The sequence below is a fragment of the Ptychodera flava genome, chromosome 17 (genome assembly GCF_041260155.1).
Source record: "Ptychodera flava strain L36383 chromosome 17, AS_Pfla_20210202, whole genome shotgun sequence".
Classification (NCBI taxonomy): Eukaryota; Metazoa; Hemichordata; class Enteropneusta; family Ptychoderidae; genus Ptychodera; species Ptychodera flava.
The window spans coordinates 32,199,819-32,215,391 of record NC_091944.1 but is presented as its reverse complement, the minus strand read 5'-3'; the positions used below and the strand labels follow the sequence as shown (position 1 = coordinate 32,215,391).

General features: G+C 37.8%; 1 long non-coding RNA gene across 1 annotated transcript in view; it reads right to left on the bottom strand.

Moving 5' to 3' along the window:
* Positions 1-3,509: 3,509 nt before the first annotated feature.
* The window catches only part of LOC139116081 (uncharacterized), a 93,713-nt gene continuing 81,649 nt past the window's right edge, over positions 3,510-15,573 (bottom strand). Inside the window, exons 4-5 of the long non-coding RNA XR_011548236.1 lie at positions 4,684-4,863; positions 3,510-4,292 (exon numbers count right to left, since the gene is read on the bottom strand). This is a non-coding gene — a long non-coding RNA (uncharacterized lncRNA). The remainder of the gene's footprint in view (positions 4,293-4,683; positions 4,864-15,573) is intronic.

Genomic DNA, 15,573 nt, shown 5'->3' with positions numbered 1-15,573 from the left:
AGAGCTTTGTAAGTTTCAATTGTGAAACTCACATAGCTCATAAACCAACTCTTTTCTTGAGTAACACTAATGTATCATCCATCAAATGACTATTTTAGAGGATGAATCGATGCAAAATATTCAACCATGGCAAATGTGTTTCCCCGTACTTTTTGTTCCATGTATCAACTCTTTGCATTGTGTATTCCATAAATATATTCAAATATCCAGTAACTGGCCTGTCAACATGGCGCATGTAAGTGTGACGTGCACTCTGACAACTGAATTCAATGAGTGTTGACAATCACCAAGCATATATACACAGCCCTTAGATTCAGCTGTAAACATAGGATTAATGCATAATGGTTGATACACAGTACAAATGTATTCAAAACATATTGAGAGTCTTCTTTCTTGTCTCTTGAACAATGCATCTGTAAATGAACAACACTCTGGTATTTTTTATCATTCACTGGCGTAATGGGATGTTTGCGTTCTCGCTTTTGTGTCGATCAAATCGTAGAATGGATGGCAAATACTGAAATTCAAAAGTAGAAGAGTATCAGAATACTATCACATTACTTATATAAAGTCAAACTCACAGGATGACGCCCATTTCTATCATGTCGCTGAACGATCTCTGTATTGATTTGCATCTGTAATGGAAAACTACCATGTTGCCACTGACCAATTATTACGCTGACAATTCGGGAATCTTACCAGACTATAAATTCATATGCCCTAAGATTTTCATATTTCTCACCATCTACATGTCTAGCATGTTTCAATACTAAAACATCGAATACAAGCCAGGAGCCGGTTTGGATACGCGGACTTATGACACAGGCGTAACCAAAGATGTCCGTCGTGCTCTCAATTCAACAACCAAAGCACTGAACACGCTAACGTCAAGAACAAGATGGTCGTTTGAAAAGGAACAAATGGAAAGTCTTTCACTTTTGAGTGTTAGTTTTTGCGGTGAGAGAAAAACTCATACTTCAACTCTTCTTGTATATATGCTGTCCGAACAAAATCTCGGGCCTCAGCGTAGTGGGGGTCGACCTTTATAATCATGAAGAGTGCTCGTATGGGGGTTTCATCCGGCCCGCACAAACTGTAGACGCATCAGAAACGTTGTAACATTTTCACCCTGTCTCCTCGTTGTGCTGATATACCAATGCTTATTGATAACTCTCTGGCTACATAAATTGTTCAAATTCACATAAGAAAAAAATAGTTCTTTTTAAAACTAAGAATACAAACCTTGAAAAAAATGGGAATTGAGCGAATTTACTTGTAGACAACAAACGAATTTTAGTGAAAGAAACTAGTAAATATAACACATGGCAAGCTTTCTCACTACAAGTTCTATTGTTAAGGTAGTATGCGCCACGAAAGTGAAAGACTTTTACTCAAATTTACTCAAGGAATCTTCCGACCATTCTCTTTCCAAATCAAGGATAAAAATTGCGGGTCACCGTGTAAATTCTGGTGGTAGAGAAACAAATTACCTAACATTTACCGATATTTGAAATTCAAAATGGCCGCCATCCCTATATGGAGAAAAATAAAATTTCGGATTTTTGAAAAAAGTAAGGTGAAAATTTTTCTTACACCAAGACTCCTAAAGTGAACCCACACAAGTGGTAGTTAAGAAAAGAATTGTAAGTTTGAGAGTCCAAATATCTGTCCCGAGGCGTATTCTACCTTAGGCAATGCAGGGATGGGCAAATGCATTTAGCATTTGGTGCAGCGGTGGTCCTGGTACCAGTCTAAACCATGAAAACATAACTAAAGCGGTCTAACAGTGTAATTTCCGAGCCCTACACACCCCTTAATCGTATAACTACATCATACTTATGGCGTATTTTAAGCTCACTACTGTAATTGTACCTTATTTCATCAAACAATGCAAAGAAAAAATATCAAAAACATCATATTGAAAACAACTGGAAATGTATCTATTGAGGAGCACTGTTTATCACAATCACCACCAAAAGAAATTCTAAACAAATATACACTGATTTACATGGAACCTACAATAGACATGAAAAAAAATCTTCATCATCAAGATTTGACTGAATTGTAGAAGTTAAATTTCTCAGTGAAGTATCACAAAGACAATAAGAGTAATTACTCTGCAAAATAAAATTATGGCATAACGATACAAACGTCAAAAATAGTTTCATTCTTATTTTCGCAATGCTTTTTTCTGAATGCAATTTCTGATGTAAAAGATTGCATAGGTAGATTACAAGTACTGATATTTAGATTGAATGGCATTATACGGACTGCTGACAGCGACAGTAAGATGTCTGTAGCTCTTAACATTGAAAATCGTGGCTGTTTAATACTGCAATTCCGGGATATGGGCCATGGATATACCCGCTCTTGAGAATTCGCCCCCATCTATATGATATACCAATGACTTTAAAACGAAAATAAAGTCCAAAATCCGGCAAAACTCCGGATGATTAACTTCATGTATTATCAAGGTACTTTGTCGTTGTATTTCCTGATGCTTTCACAAACACGGTTTCGAGAAAATTACATACCGGTTAAATTATCTCCTTTCCCGCCATCTAAATAGGCAACAGTGAGCTGCACGAGAGGAGAGAAACAACTTGGAACAAACAATAAACGTACATCCAAAAACGTTACCCGAAACATCCCCCGAGTGGCATCTCAAGCAGCAGTAGAGACCTATTCGGTTATTTCCTGTCTGTTTCGTGTACTTTCTGGATAGTTCTTGGTTCAGTGTACGGCAAGACTGTAGAATGTCACGGCGAGCAGATTCACACATACAAAATCTATTCGGTGTTCGTCAGTTTATATGATCGGGTATTTTTCCTCATGGCGTAATGTATGCCTGGCACCATATTGATCTCTTGAAATTGACTGATTAAATAAAGAATGCTCTTTTATGTTCCTAAATATAGCGATTTCCTTCATATTTTAATATAATTTATAAACCACTTATCCTTTGATGACAAAAGATTGCAAGTCGAACTTTGCTCTCCAGAAAAAGAAATGAAATGCTTTAAGACGACTCTTTGATACAAAGCAATGCTACGAAGACCGGGGATATCTGTCTGTTAAAAATAGAATTAAGTCGACCAATGAAACCTCTACCTTTAATTTCTGTAGACTTATCGGTTATATAGAAATATCTTGAGTCGTGCACTATATTTATTAACTATCTTTGATTTAAAAGTGTAACTTTGTAATCTGGCAAAATTTACAGAAATAAACATTTCTTTGAATAGACATTGCACATGAGTGTAACGGCCTATTTCAACTCATTTTACCGGCACGTGCTGATCATCACAATCTACATAGGTTGTAACTAGTAGCGAGCGTGACCTCGACTTTTTTGGGGTTGCCTTTTCATTAAGCAGCGAGTAATATAAAATGGATAGATTTTGGATATCATAGGAATTTTACAGTGTATTTGTGAAATTCTTTTCAGTCATTCACTGTAGAAAAATAGACGCAGCGAAAGTTAAATATATGAAAATATACACGCGTTTTAAGTTTTACTAATTCTTGCAGCGGTTTTTATTCCTTCCTGTTAATTCACACGATTATTACTTTTTATTTTAAGGCTTTTCTTTTCTACCTGAACAACTCTGCCATCTAATTCATTTGAGATTTAAATAGTTCATTGCAATATTTGTAACACCGTGAAGGCACGTTCTGATGATATCGTTTTTATTTATTAACAAATCGCTATTGATGCACTGCTAGTCTATTGCTTGTTTTCACTATTCGGCACTGTTGTTACGATTCAAGCTTCTCTCTGTCAGGACCTTTGGGTCTTTATTTTCCTTTTCAGCCTTGCTTTTGGATTCACTTACATCGCTGCTCAACGACGGAGAAGTTTGACTTTTGTTTCGACTGGTCGCCTCGCGTGTCTCCTCTGCTTGTATTTCCTCTCGTACAATTTCACTCGCTGCATGGTTTCCTATCTCCTTTAAAATGCTTTCTAACTTTTGAAGAGCTTCTATTTTAGAGAGCTTTTCTTGTTTTATTTCAACATGGAAAAAAAAGCTTAGAAGCCGATTTGATGGACTTTTCTGGTCGATTCCCGACCCCTCCATGGTATCTAATTGACAATGAGTCAGTCCGTATTGACCTCCAAACCCTTTCCAATCACGCCCACTACCACGTTTCACATCCAGTATCTCACAAAGTCGTCGCCATCGATCCGGACTGATGTTCCTGTCAAGTGGATCCCATGCTTTATTCCAGCGACGAAAGCGTTCAGCAATGCTGCCTCCTGTGACATCTGGCTCTGGCGCGACTTTGCTTCCCTGTCGAATATGAGCAACAAAAAATTTATTTAAAAAATCAAAACAAACAAACAAACAAAAAACAAACAAACAAATAAACAAAATAAATACGTTTATGTACGGTACATATGTAAATAAGCTCATCTGTAATTAGGTTTTACACATCTAATTTTTGTTGAGTCATCACCGTTGAAATTTCACTACTGAAAGAAAAATTGTTCTAGGGAACATCTAGGAAGAAAAAAAAACCGAGAAGAGTATAAATAATCTGCAGTAATTTGATGACTCCAAAAAAGTGATAAAACTCTGTTTCACAATCAGTTTGATTAAGAAAAATAAAGAAATCGACAACAATGGATGGAAGGTCGAATCAACAGCTCTTCCTATTAGGTTGTACAAACAGCAGACTTACGCTATCACTGGTCCTTAGCTCCAGTAAATCCATTGTAATTGTTTTGTCGGACACGTCAAGAGATACGCCGACGGTGCAGAAAAATGAATTTGGAAGATTGGCGTCGGGTGATTTGTACCTATAAGTGTGCTGACAACTTGCTACGCGACCTTCACCGGCAATATCGGCTAAATTGATTTCCTGAGAGAGAGAGAGAGAGAGAGAGAGAGAGAGAGATTTACTCATCCATCTTTACCATAAAATATTGTTTCGATGGGCACTTCATACTGGCACTCAAGGTTCTAAGACAAGTAATTGACCTTTTTAATCTAACAATTCTCTGGTGGTTAATAAATAAGTTCATAAGCCCCGTAAATTATGTTATTTTCTGAAAGCCTACATATAGGGAAAGTTTTGGTAATCACAGTGTCACCATTGTCTACATAACTATCACGTGACAGGTAATTTGCATAACCTTTCAAAAATCGGTTTCCCATATGTTTTGTCTCAATACTTCAAAATATCTGACTCAAACTTGCTGGAATGCAAGCTGTCACAACGCTCTTCCAAATTGTGTCTCGGATTTTTCATATCTTGCTTAGTTTTTATGGAGCACAATTTTAAATAAATCAACTAGGGTTAAATTCACCGCTCTGGAAGTTTTTCCGGCATTAAAAATGTTTTAGAAGGTTTAAAAAAATCTGAGACACACTTTCGATGATCCTTAGGACAGCTTGCACTCACACAAATTTCAGCCACATATCTCAAGGCAATGAAACAAAACATAAACCGATTTTTGAAAGGTTATGCAAAATTACCTGTCACGTGATAGTTATGTAAACAATGGTGACACTATGGTAACTAAAATGTTCCCCTATATCCAGGCTTTCAGAAAATATATAATTTATGGGGATTCTGAGCTTTTTAAGCACTAGAAAATTGTTAGCTTAAAAAGGCCAATTACTTGTCTTGGAACCTTAAGTATCAGCGATCGAAACAGACGATGGCAAATTTCAAGATGCTGCCGACATTCCGGTACTTTATTTAAATTTTATTTGGTCGCGATGAGCATATCATAGCATATCGCTCTTTTACCTCTGCACATGTTTTGAACACACACATTCTACTTGTTGAATTGTATGCCGTACCCAGCGTCTACAAGTAACCAAATTTCTGGCATTTCTGTCAGGATAAACACTAAACATTAACACTGAGCACGAATGATAAATCTTTGCACATTTTATGTGGGTACAAGGACATTTGCTTTACACTTTCAAATGTTGTTTATCGAGTAAATCCCTTCTAGAAAAATAAATTGCTTGCATCTTATACGACAAAGAGGGAACGCTCCTAGACTAGACATGTGGAGTTCAATTTACCTTGTGTTTGTTACTTCCCAATAGTTTCCATTCCTTATCTTCGATGTCATTAACTTGTACTTTCAATATTCTATCATGGCTTGCGACAAGATACGGTTGACGCACTGTCCACCTGACAGAATCCTGAAAAAAGCAGTTGCACGCGATCATTTCATTGGACAATAAGCGACATATGACAGTGAACTCTATACGTCATAGTGAGTATGGCTACTGTGAAAAAATGAAATCAAAGTTAAAGCGGGCAGATTGTCCGACAATACTATATACGTAAAATTGATAATAATATACATATTCATATATCAATACATGGAAGTTTTGTTTTCAAGCGTACAATATCAGTCTAAGAGCACAATACCGTCTATAACCATTTTCGTTTCTTCAGGACAATTATCCTACTATAGAAAATTGGTGATTGCAAGCCGTGCATCGAAATACATTGAAATATGCAGTATATAGGAAATTACCTGGCCGGCTTCATCTCCACCACACCAGGCGCCAACGTGGACTTGAAAGAACTTGTCACCTTCAAAGGCACCTCTACCACCGATTGTTATTCGTCGCTGAGCTTTCTCACCGTCCTTTGGGTCTGCTTCAGCAACGTAATCTGTGAAATGATCAAGGAAGAGGAACACCGAACCATCTTTCACCAGTACATCATTTACCTTCAGCTTTTCCCACTTGCTCTCCCCAGATTTTGTCATGGCGGTGAAATTCCAAGAATTCTCATCCACGGCGCTGTGCGGAAAGGAGAGCAGCACATCTTTTTTGAATTTCGCTCCATCTGGACCACAGTGCACGAGTGGAGTAAGTATTACCTTTCCTGGATGGATTTCACCGTACTTGTAGGCGGTAACATTGCAATAGACTGGTTGTCTCGTTCCATCTTCGACAGCTCCTGGTGGAATTGTCAGGATGACATCTTTGTTTGGTATTTTCAGGTAGCCACCCGCGCTGTCGAATACGCTACCAAAGAAGTTACCTTCGTTGAATAGTTCGCCGACTCTGCAATCGGCTGCGAACTTTTGAAACTTCACGACTGCCTTTCTCTCGGCTGAACGGTCTGGTATCTGTTTCGGTAGGAAAAAATGTTCCAAAGGCTATACACACAATAATCAGGACGTAAATTCACGTGGCCGTTTGGACTGGTTGTCATAGTCCGGTACATATATTTTCCTGACGGTCGTGGCTATTTAAGTTACTCTTTCTTACAGGTCGGTAATTTGTTCGGTGAATGTTGGTCAAAGTCGTTGTCAGTATTTACTACTATATGATACAAAACAATCAGAATTACCCGAGCGACATTACAACACTACCGATTTTTTTATTACAGCTATACAGTCTATCATTTACTATATATGAAGAAATGAAAAAAAAAATTACACCTTAATCTCTTCGTCAGTGTTGTTCAGCTCACATACTTAGATATCGTATATAGCTTGGTCGAAACAATTAAAACGATCACCATCTAGTACCACCTAGCTGCTTTGTCAATGTAAATTATAACCAAAGGTCCGAAGGGAAAATACAAAGCGCACTGAAACTTACGGGTAGTGGTACTCTTGCTAATCGCTGAAGAGTTGTTCTGATTACTCTGCTGATGGCCCCTTTGCATGTTGGGTTGTCGGCAAGAATTTTATTCTCTGGCGACATATTGTGTTCCCAGCTATTCTTCTCGATGCTACAGAGGAAACACCAATGGAAGGCTTCCCGATCCTTTGTGAGTAATTCATCGCTGAAAGGAACCGTACGTTGTAAAGTGTTTTGTTTATGGACGTCAAAGTGTAGTCACAGCAAACTGCTTCAATTAAATCACGTCAGCCACTAGTTTATTTGGAAAGTCGAAACAATTTCAACAACATGGCTGGTCAAATTAGGTCCCCGCTGATTGATTAACTGTGATATTAAATTCAATCATAAAATCTTAAGCTCTTTGCTTTCAGGTAGATTTTCTCGCTATAGGAGTTGCAATAATTTACCGTGCTCATCTATCGACATTGAAAATGAACATCCCAAGATAAAAATTGCTTTATCGAAAAAAAATTATCTAAATGTGAATACTTTTTGACCGGTATTTGCATGGGCAATGCTTTCAGTTGCGAAATTGATGATAGGTTCCTAGAGCAAGAGAGTCCTGAAGGTGCACGAGATCATTATTTGCGCCTAGAGCTCTGTTCAGAGATTAGGCGCATTACAAATGTACTTTATTATTATTATTATTATTATATTATTATTATTATTATTATTTTAGAGCCTAATATTTCAAGATGTGGTGTAATTTTAGCTGTGATGGCGTACAACGTAATACTACTTGAACATATCCGGTGATTTCAATCAGCTACTTGGAAACACAATTATTTGAAAAAAATTTAAAAAATAAATGAAATTGAAAAAAATGCATAAGCTACATTGAGCGAATAGACTGAAAATGATACTTTAAATTTGTCTGAGTGGAAAGTCAATTAGGTACTATATCTAGTGAATCAAATTACCTGTCTAGAATTGACAAACAAGTTATATTTCGGGCCCTATTTGTAGTAATCTAATAAGCGAAGTCATCATTACCTGTTCGACAAAGTGCTGAATTCGTTGTTTTCTGGTCGAAGAGAAAGATAACTAACTCTGCGTTATATATGGTGTCAATTATCCTCGGAGCACTTGTAGAAAGACACACGCTACTGGTGCAGCAGCCTTCGTTCTCCAAAGCCGAAGTCAGTTCTGATGGTAAACTATTATCTGTGTTTGACGATATCACTACAACGTCAAATCTCCCTAATCGAAAGAAAAGCAATATTTCGTTCAATGTCTAATTACATACCTTAGAGGAAACATCATGTAAAGTACAGCATCGAAAGAGTTATATGTTCACTTTTAATTTTTAGACCTGAGACAAATCGTTAATTTGAGCGTTGATGAGCGAAAATGTCCCAGAAATAATAAAAGATGTTGGGTATGTCTAATTTAGGCCTGTTTACAGAATTTACAGAAAATTATGTACTTTCAGCGTAATTAAAACGGATGGACTTACCAACTTCCTCTTGCACATGACAATGGCATTCACCACTGATTTCGAGGAGGGCACAGAATGCAACATTTTTCATGTCAGACTCAGTGTCCATACTCAAAGATTTCAAGACTTCGATCAATATTTTATCTCCTCTCATGCGTTCTGCATTGTCCCTGTCATAGCCAGCAACCATGACAGGTATACTGTGGATTTCACTGTCTCCAGCTCCCAAGGCTCTGGTGTTGGTCGGAAAAACCATGGTACATAAGAACATCGCCAAGACTAAAGTTTGCAAACAAAGCAAAAATAACAACTTTGTTGTTGTCGCTTCGGGCAAGATATATGAGACACTGGAGAACCTCATGAGGTGATAAGGTTTCAACAAAAGCGAAACCGGAAAGTTGTTCGAACAGAGCATAGGTCCTTAGCAGTTTGATGGCTACTAACGGCAAGCTACGGTTCTGCGACAGAGCTAAAGTGTACCCATGATGTGCAATGTAACTCACAATGGAGAAGGACAAGATCTCTATGATAGGTTCCGTACAAGATATGCCTTTCTGCAGCAGGTCTGTGATCGGGGACTGTGACAGAATTTCCGCATGTTCTCTGTATCTTGCAGAGGTAAAAAGTACCCAAGACAGCTGATATAACTCTGCTTTGAACCTGTAACAAAATATTTTAAAGAATTGCTTACTTGTTTCTTTTATTTTGTAGCAAAAATAAGTAGTTTGCAGGATAGTCTGTTTCCATTCCCTGAAGTGTCTGTATTGTAAATCTTCAAGCGACAAACGCACGTAAAAAACACGCTCTAGTAAGATAATCGACGGAACTCTTTGGACACAGCCTTCATTGTTCCGATAGTTTGACCCAGGTCACAAACTATAATGGCATGTGAAGTTATATGTAAAAACATGCTAACGTTTTACTTGATGGTACATACAAATATACTATAAAAAATAATTGTTTTGGACATGCTTGGTTATTATTGTTTTAAGTTTAACATTTAAAACAAATCAGTAGAGTAAAACTTGTAAGTTTAAATGGGGTGCTGAAAGGGTCATATAACTTAACGTGGTACATCGATTTTTCTATGTGTGTACCTATCCAATCCACGCCCAGAAAACTATTGTTTTCTATTCATTTTAAATCCACTGAAACAATGTGCTCTCTGCATATTTATCTCATCCGGAATGTATCTCTTTAAAAAGTATGTAATGCATTTACACAATAAACAGTCTTTTTAGGTTAAATTATATAAAGTTACGATCATTTGACCCTTACCTGTTGATATTTTTGTGGCATTTCTTCTCGAGACGACCATAGGTTTAACATTTCGATGAATGTCTTGAAGTTTTCATTTGAAAGTAAATCTCTGTTGAACCGTCTACTTGAACTACTCCATTGGCTTAAAGTGGAAAGCAATGCCATTAACTCCATGTTCATGGACGTTTCTTGTGTCTTTGTCAGTTCGTCTACGGCTTTCTTGCAAACCCTAGCAGCCAATTTTGGAGTATTCTGCATATCAACCATTAATCCTCGAATTGTGCGATTGCACTTGGAAAGCCCGAGTGAAATTTGTGAGAACGTAGATCTGCATACAAAGTCGGTTATCATATCCGAATTAACACCACTCTTTTCAGTCCCAACCGCCTACAGATGAAGCCCATATCCTTGCCAGTAATGTCCAAATTAAAGGTTTTGGAACACCTTCAGTGTAGGAAAGCATCGCTTGCAGTAATCTACATTCATATATTCGGTCGATGTAAGCCACATTGCTCGGCGCTGAAAAGAGTTCTGAGAGGACGAACAGGAGTTCATCAATGAGCACTGTTACACTCGAAACCTGTAAAAGAAAATTAGAGAAAATTTCTGCAACAATATATCGTAGGCGTCCACAAAGAGGCATCATGGGGCGAAATGTATGTATGTATGTATGTAGTATGTATGTATGTATGTATGTACGTACGTACGTACGTACGTACGTACGTACGTACGTACGTACGTACGTACGTATGTATGTATGTATGTATGTATGTAGCATTACCAATGTCTAAACATGATCTGAGAATTAACATGAACCAGTGTCTAGAGAGTATCTGGGGATAGCAAGTGTCTGAATTAGTCTTACATATATCTTGAATCGGTCAATGTTCTCTCCTCATTGCTGAAGATCACCATCAGATTCATATTTACGGTTCCTAAACTGCTAACCTACAGGAAAACTTAACTCCAGGAAGAGGGTTCATTTTCAATTCGTCATTCAATTTACGTTAAAAGTTTAAAATCTATAATATGTGGGACGCCTAATATGTTGTGTACTTATCATTTCTTAGATACAAATACTCGCACTCTATGCGGTATCTTCACGTTTAAATACTGATCTTTAGCCTATTAACGTCAAGTGAAATGATGTCAAGACCAACTTACCTTGCTCTTGTATATGCCCTTTACGCCTTCATCGGACAGCAAATAACTGAGTAGTCGGATGATATTGGAGTCAAAAACTCGCGCGAGAGTTTTCTGCTGTATTTAGCATACTGAGATAGCAGCTGTAAAAACGAACGTTTTTCAGGAATTCTTTGTATAAAGCCTTCAAGGCTGTTTGGATCAGTACTGATCATATTCTGTATATTATGTCGGATGAATTCTAAAGGGTCTTCTTCACTGATATAATCAGCTAGGAACACACATGCTTTCTCCCATCCGTCTGTTCTGTTCAACTTCACAGCAAAGAGAGTGAGGAATTCAGTTGTATCGGATAGATCAGAAGAGTTGATGATGGAAGGTAACTTCATCGAAGGCTTTTGCTGTCTGATCAATGGATAGGTGACAATGAGAAATGTCAGTGCCCATCGTTTGATGCTGATATCGATTTCGTGACCTACTTCAGCTATCATGCATATCAAATCAAGGGTATCGTTCATCAACTATTTTCTCGCCATAGCCGTGATATGCAAATGCAGTAGAGAGTACTAGGGCATAACTTACAAAGTCTTTTGCCTCCTATAAAGAAACAGACAATATTTGTGTTAATATTTTGACATGTAGATAAGCTATCATCCTCGCCTTAGCGCACCTGCAGAACATTGAGCTCAACGTAAATCACGTAACGTAAATTTTCCCAGGGGCCTCCCAAGCTTTGTGAGGCATCTTGATTCCTGAGGATTATTCAGATTTGTATGAAATTCAGTGTTGGCTAATTATTCTTCTGTATTGCTTAGTATGGAATGATAAAAAAGAAAAACGCCATGAATGTTACTTACGTCGTCAGTCTTAATGTCCATGTACACATCTCTCAGCATCACCTTCAGGAGTTCGGTTAAGTTAGTATTTGTCGACATCACAGCATCTACCGCTGCTTTGCTTACTATTGCTGTCGCTCCCATTGCTTGTACCAGATTCCACAGACGACGTCTTTCTGTTTTTGAGAGAACTGCAAGAGTATTTCCCTGATCATACCAGAGAGTGTGATCGCTTCGTGACAGACATTTTGTATAAAACCGAAGTCGGCGAGAAACTGCCCAACAACTGACATGATCTCGACTACATCTAATCCCAAGCGAAAAATACCCATATTCACAACTTCAACGTTTTTCTTCACTCGCTTGTAGCGTAAACTCAGTGCCTATGACATCTTTTTTCACAATTGTACGTAAAATGCCATCAAATACCACGCTTTCCCTCTGGTATAGATGTTCCAGGTCGAATGAAGTATGCGCCAGTACACCCTCAAAAAATTGTACTCCTTTAGATACTTCAGCATATTTTTCCGGTTGCATACTTCCATGAGCAAATCCAACAATTTTGTCGATTAACCATGCCAATTCTGCAAAAAATAAAAGCGACAACGCATAAGTAATGAATATACCGTATCTTGCGCACTATGAGTTACTGTAACCCTGTTGAAACACCATATTTTCTACCCTGGGTTGATAGCTCTGCTGGTGGACAGAATCGTCCCCGACGCTGTCTTTCGTCTAGTTTAAGCGATGTATTCAAAGCTTCGCTTCGATAAAGTTTGTATGCGATGTATGATAGTGAGCGTACGAGCGTGAGTGCTTCATTAACTCTGATATCGTACCATTCTTTTGATATTGGGATTTGGCCGAGTGGTTTTATCTGTGGCTTCTCCGCTAGGTGACTGGGTACCGTACGTTGTGAATTTGAACCCTGTTGAAACCACCATATTCTTTCACGGTATTATTTAATTATTCGGATACCAACAGGAGTAAATTCCCAATTACAGGCTCCGCAAAACATAAAAATATATAAAATACAGACAAACAAAATTAACGCAAAGGACAATTACAAAGAACATACAAATCATAAATAAAAATACGACGACTAGCAACGGGTATTGTTCAAGGCGTGAAGCGGTTACTTAAACCATCCATGTTTTTTCTCGCCTCAGGTAGCTCTCGCCTCTCTTTCCGAAGAGTGCCGAACACGCATCCTTCGGTAATTTTCGGATTTTCGACAATTGTTAAGCGAAAGTATGTTCGGCAAAGTTTGTGTTGTTGTTGTCGTGTGGTGGTTTTTGCGAAATTGCGTGTTGGCGAAAACAGGAGTGTTTGGAACTTCAGGAAAGTGAGTTTTTACCATTTTAAAAATTCCTCGCATATTTTTATGAATATATAATGGGTGTGTTTTAAACCAAATTGGAAAGTCTTTTATCGATACTGTCTGGTTTAACTCAATGGTTTACGGTCAGTCATACCGTCTTTTACACGTTCGTCGAGGAAGGACATGTTTATGAAACTGCTGGCGTGTTATGTTTCGATTGGCGTGAAGCAGTGTTTCTGCCCTGAGAGCTCACAAAGTAACTATGGTTGCTACGCGACTGGCAGTATGATGTCATCTCGTCGTATTTTCCGCATAATCCCGTGCAATTATCAACCACACACAAAATCTCCAAAACGTTTAACACCGTTGAAGCTCATTTTAATATGAAAAGGCCATAGTCTACCGAGACGACCATCGAACAAAAGGCTGCGTTGCTAGTCTGTTTTTCTATTTATCTGTGGCTAAAGTAAGTAAGGATGAATATGTCCTGTGTTCGAGACCAGACTTTCATTGGTTTTTGTCCTGAATGTATAAAACCAGCGATGGAAGCTGTCAAGACAGACAAAATTATTGAAGATAGATGTAGAGATTTTCTGAATAAATTCGAAGATAGACTAGAAGCTGTTGAGAAGAAGTAGCCAACAGAGCAACAAAAACACAAGTCAATAAGCTGGAAGTTAATATCAAAGAACTAGAAGCGAAAATACTAAAACCAGTGAGCGATATTCAAGAGGCAGGTGATAAAACGCAAATACTAAATCAACGAGGAAATAGTCAAGGCTGTATGCAGTAACATGAAGGACAGGATCGAAAGGCAAAATAATATACTCATATTGGTCTTGATGAAGCTGACAGTAACTTAAAGAAAGAAATCAAATCACAAGATGAAAAGATATCAGAAACATAATCAGTGAAATAAGTGCCGAGGAGACCAGCTTCACAACAAGACGACTTCGGAAGAAAACAACTGTAGAAAATAGTGGAAATACTGCAATGCGACCCCTACTCGTAAAATTTGAAAGGAGCAGGATAAAATAAAACTCATGAAAAATTTAAGAAGATTAAAGGGTAGTGACTACAACATAACTATAAAGGATGATATGTCAAAAGAAGATAGACGCAGAGACAAGGAACTGAGATCAGAAGCATATAAAAAGAAACCAGGAAAACTTGGACCTTCAAGTGTTTTATACAGTTCTTTGAGGCGAACCATGGAACAGAAAAGTTGTCAGAATAAAAAAGAGGGGAGAAAACAGAACAGTTTAAGATATGGTCATCCAATGCCGATGTTCTTACTTCAGGCAAAATCATCGAACTTAAAGCCAAAATAACTCTGCAATACCAAACCAGACATTATAGCTATATCAGAGGTTAGACCAAAGACACGCAATGTGGAAACTAACTTAGCTTCATACGGCATCGATGGATATGAGTGTGAGCATATAAATATCTTGGAGAAGATTGGCAGAGGAATGATCATCTATGTAAATAAGGATTTAGACTTTTCAGTCATCGATATATCTACAATGGTAAATACAGATATCAACGAATAGTAGCTATTGTATTAGAAGTTAAACTCTCGAAGGGTGATATTTTATGTTTTTGTTCCATTTATCGACATTCACTACTGAAGTTTCACCCAGACAAATGTGTCTGCATGAGAGTTTGGAAATCACATTTAGATAGGAAAGACTATATTATAACACGCAACATGCTCATTCCGTGTCGCGATCATGGGACTTATAAGGAGGACATATGAATATTTAGATGAAAAGTATTTTCTTTTACTTTATAAAGCTCTTGTAAGATCCCATGTTGAATATGCAAACCAAGTATGGGCACCTATTCTCAGGAAACAGGAAATAGAAATAGAAAACGTTCAACGCAGAGCGACAAATTTACTATCAGGCCTCAAAGATCTCTCTTATGAGGACAGATTACGGAAACTAAACCTACCCACGCTGA